This window comes from Ziziphus jujuba, chromosome 5 (genome assembly GCF_031755915.1).
Source record: "Ziziphus jujuba cultivar Dongzao chromosome 5, ASM3175591v1".
Taxonomy (NCBI): domain Eukaryota; kingdom Viridiplantae; phylum Streptophyta; class Magnoliopsida; order Rosales; family Rhamnaceae; genus Ziziphus; species Ziziphus jujuba.
The window spans coordinates 27,739,499-27,750,536 of record NC_083383.1 but is presented as its reverse complement, the minus strand read 5'-3'; the positions used below and the strand labels follow the sequence as shown (position 1 = coordinate 27,750,536).

Below are 11,038 nucleotides of genomic sequence, written 5' to 3'. Positions count from 1 at the left end.
ACAATGTCAAATTGACAATGAAATGAAAATGACGTTGTAACTTTCAAAAATAAACATAATTTTTTTCTGCGTACCCTTCTCCAATTATTTTTTATTTAATACGATTAATTCAACCATTCATACACTATCATGTGACATTATATTTAATTACAATATTATTTGAGAATAAAATGTTCCAACGTGATTATTAGTGGTTGTGAAAGATACAGTACAAACTTTCCGATTATTTAATTTATTTATAATATTAATTTGCTTACGTGATCACACAAATTAGTGTTACCCATAATATTATTATTATTATTATTATTGATGAATAATTAAGTACTCCAAATTAAAGGTGTGTGTCAATTCGATTCAGCCAATGTTTAATTAATATCTTATAAATTGAACGGATTCTAATCATTACAAAAAAATCAAACTAAGCTGAACAAACCATCGTTGATGTTGACTAATTTGGTAAGGTTGGCGTTTTCACCCAATACCCTATCTTTACGATTTTTCACCTTTTCTAATTCTTTCTAATTTTTTTATAATTTCGTTGAAAACATATTATTACTTTTTTTAAACAATTTCAATTTAACACAATTAATATTTTAAACTAAATAATTTAAAACAAAAAAATATATTTAAAATATATTTGAATATAAAAATATTAAAAAATTATATACATAGATGATTATGCTCGATTTGATTTGGATTAAAATTTTATCCAAACTACATCGATCACAAGTCAAAAACTCAAAATCAAACCAAAAATCCTTTGATTTGGTCGGTTTAAAAAAATATTGTAAGCAATTTGAATATAACACCATCAATATATTAAACCTAGTGATTCAAAAACTAAACATATATTTAAAATATTATTAATTATGATAAAAATATTAAATAATTTTATACATAGCCGGTTTGACTCAGTTTTTTTTGGGGCTAAAATTTATCTTAACCAAACTAATCATAAGTCAAAATACAAACTGAACCATTTCAGTTGATTGGTTCAAATTAATTTATGCTCACCTCTAATCCACACCCAATTTACAGGCCACAATTATCGCTAAGCCCCCTAAAAGGGTTGGTCTGATATTGCTGTAATTTCAAAATAAATCAATTTTATCTGTATTGAAAAAAAAAAAGAAAATCATATGAAAAAACAGTTCGCTAAGTGTTAGGCAAACATGTGTTTCAAAACTAGTGTACTTTTTTAAATTAAAATTGAAGCAATTTGAAAAATAATAATGTTTTATTGTTATAAATTGTATATATAATGACTATAAAGGACATTGATTGTTATTATATCTTTATTAGTATTGTTATCATAATATTGTAAAAAACAATTCTTATTTTCATTACTATTTATGATATTATTAAATTTTCATTTAATATAATACTTATTTATTCACCACAACTATGTTAAAGGGAAAAAAATATTTAATGTATCAAAGCTAATTTGTTATACAACTAAACATTTAAAGAATTATTATTAGCTTTAGTAGTTAAGGTCAAAATTGGTATTTAGTGATAGTTGTGGGAAAGAAACTAAAATCTGAATCTGAAAAGCTACCGTCCTAATGCTTCTCAAAATCATCTTTGTAAAAGCATCTAAATTTTGTTCAGCGAAAGAATACATATATATATATATATATATATATATAAATTATATAAATTCTCGAAGTCGCACCATGCTTTTCATGCGTAAAATATGGACCCCACATAAATGTAAAGTAAAGATTTCTAGGATAAAATATATTAATTAACTAGAGAGATTTAATATATAATATAAATAAATAAATAAAATCAATAAATAAACCAACATTGTGAAACCACAATAGTCACTTCATTTTTGTTTTTAATGAAATACACAGAATAATCACTTAAATGTGTTCTATACACAAAATTAGCTATCATGGCTCACTGATAGCTTACCGTGCACATATATATTAAGTATGTCTCCTACCTACAGCAAGTCTTGTTTCTACTTCTGAACTTGAAGACCAAAAAATGGCATTTTCCGGTGCCTCAAGTACTTTTGGCGGTGGAGATGAAAGCTCAACGCACAACATCATAGTCCAGGGTGTGGTTGACTATCAAGGCCGGCCTGTCCTGAGATCCAATTCCGGTGGCTGGAGATCTGCAGTTTTCATCATAGGTAAAAGTTCTATTTATGCTTATGCTGGGTGTCAGACGTCCAATTTAATATAATTCAAGTAATATATCTAATAAATTATATATAATATAGCCGGAAATTATATGTTACATATATGTAGGTGTGGAGGTTGCAGAGAGGTTTGCATACTTCGGGATCAGCTCCAACTTGATAAACTATCTGACTGGACCACTCGGACAGTCGACGGCTACGGCGGCGGAGAACGTAAATGCATGGACCGGAACGGCAATGTTGCTGCCTCTGTTGGGAGCCTTTGTAGCGGATTCTTATCTTGGGCGCTACCGCACCATCATCATGGCTTCTCTGCTTTACATTTTGGTTTGTCCTCATCTTGGATTTTTCTTTTGTTACATTAATCTTAATTAGTAACATTTATAACATTATTTTATATGTATGTATGTATATATATATATATATATTATAATAGGTTATGTGCTTTGTGTTCTCCGTCAGAAATTTTTTTTTATCTAATTACAAGAATATTTTTAGCTATTTGCTTTAATTGCTTGATGGATTTTGATACATATGTTAGCAGCCTATTAATGGGACAGGTGAGTTAAAAGTTACGTCCAACACTTAAAATGTTTCTCATGAATCTTTTTTTTTTTTTTTTCTGTAATTATCAGCATTTTCATTTTACCATTGTTCAATTTTATACATGTGTATTTAATTAGATTAAATTTCTATCAATTAACTATTTTGGAAAAACTTGCTAAACTAAATTTTTATTTGTGAAAAATAATTTCATTCATCAAACCATATATAAATTCATATATCAAAACTTGTGTGTATTACACTCGTTTGAAATAACCGTGAACCATTTGTTTGGAAATTCGCAATTTTCTAACTTATTATAATATCGGTAAAATTGTAATTCCAGGGACTTGGATTGTTGATTCTCTCAGCCACACTACCTTCAGTGAGCTGCAAAAATGACAAAACCACGTGCCCCACCTTGTTCCAAGTAATACTATTCTTCTTTTCTCTATACCTAGTGGCAGTAGCACAAGGTGGACACAGGCCATGTGTCCAAGCACTTGGAGCGGACCAATTTGATGAACAAGATTCAGAGGAATCCAAAGCCAAAAGTTCATTCTTCAATTGGTGGAATTTCGGTCTATGTGGGGGATCTATACTAACCAATTTGTGTGAAGTCCAGCCGCACCAACCACAGCCGCACCAACCACAGCCACCATTGTTGACAGCCACCATTGTTGACACCATTGCTGCACCGATCAACAATTGTGGGCTAAGCTATTGAAAATTGTGGCCTTGTAAGCCTATAAATAGGCTCCTTACCGTTGCATGAAACACAAGCCAAGAGAGCATCAATATTATCCCAAGTGAGGAATATTGAAAGAAAACTCCGAGAGAGAGAGTGTTTAAGTTCCAGAGAGAGCTTGAGAGAAGAGTGAGCAATTCCAGAGAGAATTGGAGAGTGCAGAGAGAGGTTCCACGTGAGAATCCTCCATGAGAGAAGTTTTTATTTTTGTATTCTATTTTTAAGAGATTAATAGAATTCTTTTATTTTTCTTCTCATATTTCTTCTCTAAAGTGGTCAGAGAACCACAACAAGTGGTATCAGAGCCCCAGGTCGAGAGCTTGGGTTCAAAATTTGAAGAAACAGAGCCACTGTTCTTCAAGTTGGTGTTTCGGAAAGTTGCTCAAATAATTAATTTGACAATCTCAGGTGACAGTACTCGACGAGAGGAGAACAACGAAGTTAGCCGGAGAGAAAACTGACGTTCCACGCGCCGACTGAAATTTTTTTGCAACTGTTCACGCGCCCACGCGCCGCACGCGCCGTCTAGAGGTTGAAGACGACCACGTCAGCAGCCACGTCATCAGCCACGTCAGCGCACCCTTGCCACGTCATCTGCCACGCAAGCCAACACGTCGTCAGCCACGTCATCTGCCACGTGTCGCCACGTCAGCACCATCTGCCACGTCATCAATAGTTTCTGAAATTACGGAACAGCCCCTGAAGTATTAGAAATTACAGATTGACCCCTGTATTTTCTGAAATTGCGGAATAGACCCTGAATTATTGGAAATTACAGAGTGACCCCTATAGTTTTCTGAAATTACGGTGCAGCCCCTAAACGATTGGAAATTACAGATTGACCCCTATAGTTTCTGTATTTGCAGGTTGACCCAGATATTTTGTGCAATTACAGTTTTGCCCCAAAATTTTTGGTAATTATATTTTGACCCCGGAAGAGTCAAGTCCACCATTTTCGGCCGTTCCGGACGCAACGGTTAACTCCGTTTTGCCAAATTCAGCTCCAATTTTGGTCAAGCCATAATGTCAATGGAAGAATCATCTTCGGGAGCTATGGTTAAGCTCACTGCCACAAATTATACACTTTGGAGACCTCGGATGGAAGATCTCCTCAATTGTAAGGATCTGTTTGATCCTATAGAAGCTAAAGGCGAAAACCCCGATCCCAGCAAAGTAGCAGAATGGAAGAAATTAAACAAGAAAACGATCGGTCAGATCAGGCAATGGATCGACCACAGTGTCTTCCATCATGTAGCGAAGGAAACGGATGCATATGCCCTCTGGACAAAATTGGAGGACATGTACCAGGCCAAGACTGCTCGGAACAAAGCCCTGTTGCTTAAGCGATTGGTACATCTCACATTACAGAGTGGAACTTCTGTAGCCGAGCATACCAGTGAGTTCCAGAGCTTGGTAAATCAACTATCTGCTGTGGATTACCAACTAGGGGATGAGGATCAGGCCCTCCTACTTCTAAGCTCTCTTCCAGACAGTTGGGAGACATTGGTAGTCTCTCTCAGCAATTCGGCCCCGAATGGCAAACTTACTCTGTCTATGGTTAAGGATGCCCTATTTAATGAAGAGGCCAGGAGAAAGGACATTGGCATGGATCAGTCACATGCCCTCGTCACAGAGAGAGGAAGACAGCAAAGAGGTGGTCGAGATAGGGGGAGAGGCAGGAGCAAGAGCAGAGGCAGATCTACAGACGGCAGAAAATCATCGTATAAGTGCTATCATTGTGGCCTGGAGGGTCACATGAAGAAGAACTGCAGAAAGTTGTTGAGAGAGCAGAGACTCCAAGGTAATCAGCCGAAGAAGGATGGAGAGACACTAGTCACTTGTACAGGAGAAGTGGCGCTCTGCTCCACCGAAGAAGAGACATGCCTTCATATATCAACCCAAGATGTTGAGTGGGTAGTCGATACTGCAGCATCCTACCATGTCACTCCACATAGAGATTTCTTCAAAACGTACAAAGCAGGAGACTTTGGTACGGTAAAGATGGGAAATTCCAGTTTCGCAAAGATTATGGGAACTGGTGATATTCAGATAAAAACGAATATTGGTTGTACAATCACTTTGAAGGATGTCCGTCATGTTCCAGACCTTCGGCTTAATCTACTTTCGGGAGCAGCCTTAGACAAGCAAGGCTATGACAACTACTTCAGCAAAGGCACATGGAAAATGACGAAAGGTGCCATAGTTGTCGCCCGAGGACATATTTGTGGAACGTTGTACAAGACTCATGTGAAGATATGTGCAGACAGCCTCAATATTGCAGAAGGAGAGGCGTCTCAAAATCTGTGGCACCAGAGACTCGGTCACATGAGTGAAAAAGGATTGTCCACTTTGGCAAGGAAGAAGCTTATCACTGTTTGCAAGGATGCTGCGCTAGATCCTTGTAATCACTGCTTGTTTGGTAAGCAACATAGAGTCTCCTTCAGTTCCTCTGCATTGAGAAGATCAGAGTTGCTTAGTCTGGTGCACTCTGATGTTTGTGGTCCCATGGAGGTGGAATCATTAGGTGGCAACAAGTATTTCCTGACCTTCATTGATGATGCTTCTCGGAAGGTGTGGGTATATTTCTTGAAGACAAAGGACCAGGTATTGGATTACTTCAAACTGTTTCATACCATGGTAGAGCGTGAAACAGGAAAGAAGCTGAAATGTCTCCGCTCAGATAATGGAGGCGAGTATACTTCCAAGGAGTTCGATGCCTACTGCAGAAGACACGGCATTCGACATGAGAAGACGGTCCCTCGTACCCCACAACATAATGGAATAGCCGAAAGAATGAACCGAACCATTATGGAAAAGGTCAGAAGTATGATCAGTATGGCTAAGCTGCCAAAGCCATTCTAGGGAGAAGTTGTTCGTGCTGCCTGCTATTTAATCAACAGATCTCCGTCAGTACCGTTGAATTTTGAAATTCCGGAGAAAGTGTGGTCGGATAAGATTCCCTCCTACTCTCATTTAAGAGTGTTTGGTTGTATAGCTTATGTACATGTATCCAAGGAGCTTAGACAGAAGCTCGATGCAAGATCTACTCCATGCATCTTTATAGGATATGGAGACGAAGAATTCGGATACAGGTTATGGGACCCGAAAACAAAGAAGGTTATTAGAAGCAGGGATGTAGTATTCCATGAAAACCAGAAAATGGAAGACATTGAAAAGCCCAGAATGTCTCCTAATTGTAGTTCTAGTGCCGAGAATTTTTGTCCTAATCCAGCACCAGCACAAATAGCCACAGAGGATAATGAGGTGCATGAAGATATACCAGAAGCAGACCAGGAGGAAGAAGGGGATAATGAGCAGGGGGAGACTCAATCCTCTCAAGCAGCTGCAGGGCCATCACAGTGGTCAGATGATGGTACACCTCCTGAAACCAGTGGTTTACAAGTTCGAAGATCTGAGCAAGGCCGAATTCCATCAAAGAGATTTCCAGAATCTGAGTATATTCTGCTTACTGAAGAAGGGGAGCCAGAGAGTTTCCAGGAAGCTGTTTCTCATCAAGAGAAGAAAAAGTGGCTGCAAGCAATGCAAGATGAGATGGAATCCTTGCAGAAAAATCATACTTATGAGTTGGTTGAGCTTCCAACAGGAAAGAAGGCACTAAAGAATAAATGGGTGTTCAAGCTCAAGAAAGATGGCAGCGGAAAGGTGGTGAAACATAAAGCCCGATTGGTAGTCAAAGGATTTCTTCAGAAGAAAGGAATTGACTTTGATGAGATTTTTTCACCAGTGGTAAAAATGACTTCAATTCGAGTCATTTTTGGTTTAGTAGCAAGTCTAAACCTAGAGCTTGAACAGATGGATGTGAAGACAGCATTTCTTCACGGTGATTTACATGAAGAAATCTACATGGAGCAGCCAGAAGGATTTGAGGTTTCAGGGAAAGAAAACCTCGTATGCAAGCTAAAGAAGAGCTTGTATGGCCTCAAGCAAGCACCAAGACAATGGTATAAGAAGTTTGACTCGTTGATGGTGAGTCAAGGCTATAAAAGGACTGCAGCAGACCAGTGTGTTTATATTCAAAAATTTTCAGGTGGAAACTTCATTGCACTTTTGCTATATGTGGACGACATATTGATCGTTGGACAAGATGCAATGAAGATTAGTAAGCTGAAGAAAGAATTGTCTAAGTCCTTTGATATGAAAGACTTAGGACCAGCTCAACAAATTTTGGGAATGCAAATAATCCGAGACAGGAAGAATAGAAGGTTATGGCTATCTCAAGAGAAGTATGTTGAACGGGTGATAAAGAGATTCAACATGGATAAAGCCAAACCGGTCAGCATTCCACTTGCAAATCATTTCAAGTTGAGTAAGAGATTGTGCCCCTCATCCAAAGAAGAGATAGAGGAGATGGTCTCAGTACCATATTCTTCAGCGGTAGGAAGTCTGATGTATGCAATGGTGTGTACCAGACCAGACATTGCTCATGCAGTAGGTGTTGTGAGCAGATTTCTTTCAAATCCTGGAAAGAAACACTGGGAAGCAGTCAAATGGATTCTCAGGTATCTTAAAGGTACATCGAAACTGTGCTTGTGCTACGGGGGAGGTGATCCAATCTTAGAAGGCTATACAGATGCAGATATGGCCGGAGACCTTGATAATAGAAAGTCTACATCAGGTTATCTCTACACTTTTGCAGGGGGAGCTGTGTCATGGCAGTCAAGATTGCAGAAGTGTGTTGCTTTATCCACTACTGAAGCAGAGTACATTGCCGCAGCGGAAGCGGGTAAGGAAATGTTGTGGTTAAAGCGTTTTCTCACAGAATTGGACATCAAGCAAGAAGACTACAAGATACATTGTGATAACCAAAGTGCCATGGATTTGAGCAAAAACTCAATGTATCATTCCCGTACAAAGCACATTGACATCCGCTATCATTGGATACGCGAAGTAATAGATCAACAGTTACTGAAACTGATGAAGATCCACACAAAAGAGAATCCAGCAGATATGCTAACAAAAGTTGTTGCTCAAGAGAAGCTGAAGCTATGCAGAGACATAGCTGGAATAGATGGCAGATGACCATCAGTTTTAAATGCGGCTGGAGGGGGAGAATTGTGAAGTCCAGCCGCACCAACCACAGCCTCACCAACCACAGCCTCACCAACCACAGCCACCATTGTTGACAGCCACCATTGTTGACACCATTGCTGCACCGATCAACAATTGTGGGCTAAGCTATTGAAAATTGTGGCCTTGTAAGCCTATAAATAGGCTCCTTACCGTTGCATGAAACACAAGCCAAGAGAGCATCAATATTATCCCAAGTGAGGAATATTGAGAGAAAACTCCGAGAGAGAGAGTGTTTAAGTTCCAGAGAGAGCTTGAGAGAAGAGTGAGCAATTCCAGAGAGAATTGGAGAGTGCAGAGAGAGGTTCCACGTGAGAATCCTCCATGAGAGAAGTTTTTATTTTTGTATTCTATTTTTAAGAGATTAATAGAATTCTTTTATTTTTCTTCTCATATTTCTTCTCTAAAGTGGTCAGAGAACCACAACAATTTGATTGTAAGCTACATACAAGAGAACCTAAGTTGGGTTTTGGGATTTGGAATCCCTTGCATTGTGATGCTCATTGCACTAGTTGTTTTTCTTGCTTGGAAGTACAACTTATAGGTACAATGCTATAATTCGAGACAAGAAAAGCCCATTTGCGAGAATTGGCAGAGTGTTCGGAGCAGCATTTAGAAACCGGCGAACAAGCCCATCAACAATACTGGCCAGTCAAGACATTTCTCTCCAACCTTCTCAACAATTCAAGTAAGGCCTGCTGCTTTGAGTTTATCTTTAAAATTGAAAATAAATATTATTTAGAAAGTGTGAATTTTACCATATTGAAATAAAATTAACACTTATTTGGTCAATATTTTGAAATGTCAAATGACCACAACAACTATTGTCTTTCATGGTATCTCAGGGATAGACCATTCAAAAAGCTAGAATTTAAATTCTTCTATCTCCATTACGTATATATATATATATATAAGGAAAACATTTTTTTTTGGAAGTAAAAATCATAATCTTTTCGTCCCTGCAAAACTTACTCCGAAAATGAACAGATCGAAAAGTTTCTATCCATATGTGTTCCTAATATACATTACTATGTTCGAAATTGTCAAAAATTTAGGATTTTTACTCTACTTAGGCAATCAAGTTGCTACATAAAATCAAAACACCGTTTGTATAATTTGGATCTTATAATTTATACATGCAAAATATTTGACAGGTTTCTCAACAAAGCATTGCTTGGACAAGATGAGAACCTGGTTATCATTTCTGAGGTTGAAGAAGCAAAGGCCGTACTTAGACTTTTTCCAATATGGGGATCGTGCTTGGTTTATTCAATTTTGTCCGCACAGGCCTCAACTTTCTTTGTCAAGCAAGGTACAACCATGGATAGAAAAATCATTTCGGGGTTCGAAATACCGGCTGCTTACCTTCAGTCATTCATATGCCTTGCCTTTCTTATTTTCATTCCCATTTACGACCGCCTTTTCATTCCATTAGCAAGAGCTTTCACTGGAAAACCTTCCGGCATCACAATGCTACAGAGAATAGGAACAGGGTTGTTTATATCTACCCTGTCTATGATTGTTGCTGCTCTAATCGAAATGAAAAGGCTAAAAATGGCTCAACAATATGGTCTAGTTGATATGCCAAGCGCAACGATTCCAATGGGTTTGTGGTGGTTGGTACCTCAATACCTATTGTTGGGAATAAGTGATGTTTTTGTTTATGTTGGTCTGCAAGAGTTTTTCTATGATCAGGTTCCAAATGAGTTAAGGAGCATAGGACTAGCCCTATACCTTAGTATATTAGGTGTGGGGAACTTTTTAAGCAGCATTTTGGTCTCAATCATTGACCGATTAACTAGGCCTAATACTTGGTTCTCTAACAATCTAAACAGAGCACACCTTGATTACTTTTATTGGCTACTTGGTGGATTTAGTGCAATAGGATTTGCTGTATATTTATATTTTACAAGATCTTATATATACAAGGGAAGACGCACACATTAATATAATTGCGAATTTGTCCCCATTTGCATTGGGACAAAGCAAAAGAAAACAAAATTATCAGAGGAAGGGATTATCTACAACCAAACAGGGCATAAACCTTATAAATTATAATTCATTTGAGGATCTCAATTTAATTATTATTATTATTTTTTATGAATCCCAATTTAATTAATTAATTATGTATATTGTGTCCCATTTTGAATGAATGATCCTTTTTAGCCTATTGGAATCTTTTATGTCCTTTCGTGTTGTTTGCACCTCCAATGAATTATCAATGCCAAGTCATAAATTAGAGTTTTGCTATCAACATCAGTGATGATCAGTATTTGGATCTATTGATAATATGATAAATACTAATTGGTTATATTTAATTATATTTTGACTTTCCAAACTAAGAATAAAAATGAAAATGTGAATTTTTAATTAATTAAATTGCCTCATAATATATTGATGTTAATCTTAATAATGATAAAAAAGAACGGTAACAAATTGTATGTTTTAAAAAAATTCTATAAATTTTTATAGCCTTTTTCTCTAAGTCCCATTTAAAAAATATCAAA

General features: G+C 37.2%; 1 pseudogene; it reads left to right on the top strand.

The window, feature by feature from the left end:
- The first annotated feature begins 1,995 nt into the window (after window positions 1-1,995).
- LOC107421488 (protein NRT1/ PTR FAMILY 5.10-like) lies at window positions 1,996-10,626 on the top strand (annotated as a pseudogene).
- The last annotated feature ends 412 nt before the right edge of the window (window positions 10,627-11,038 follow it).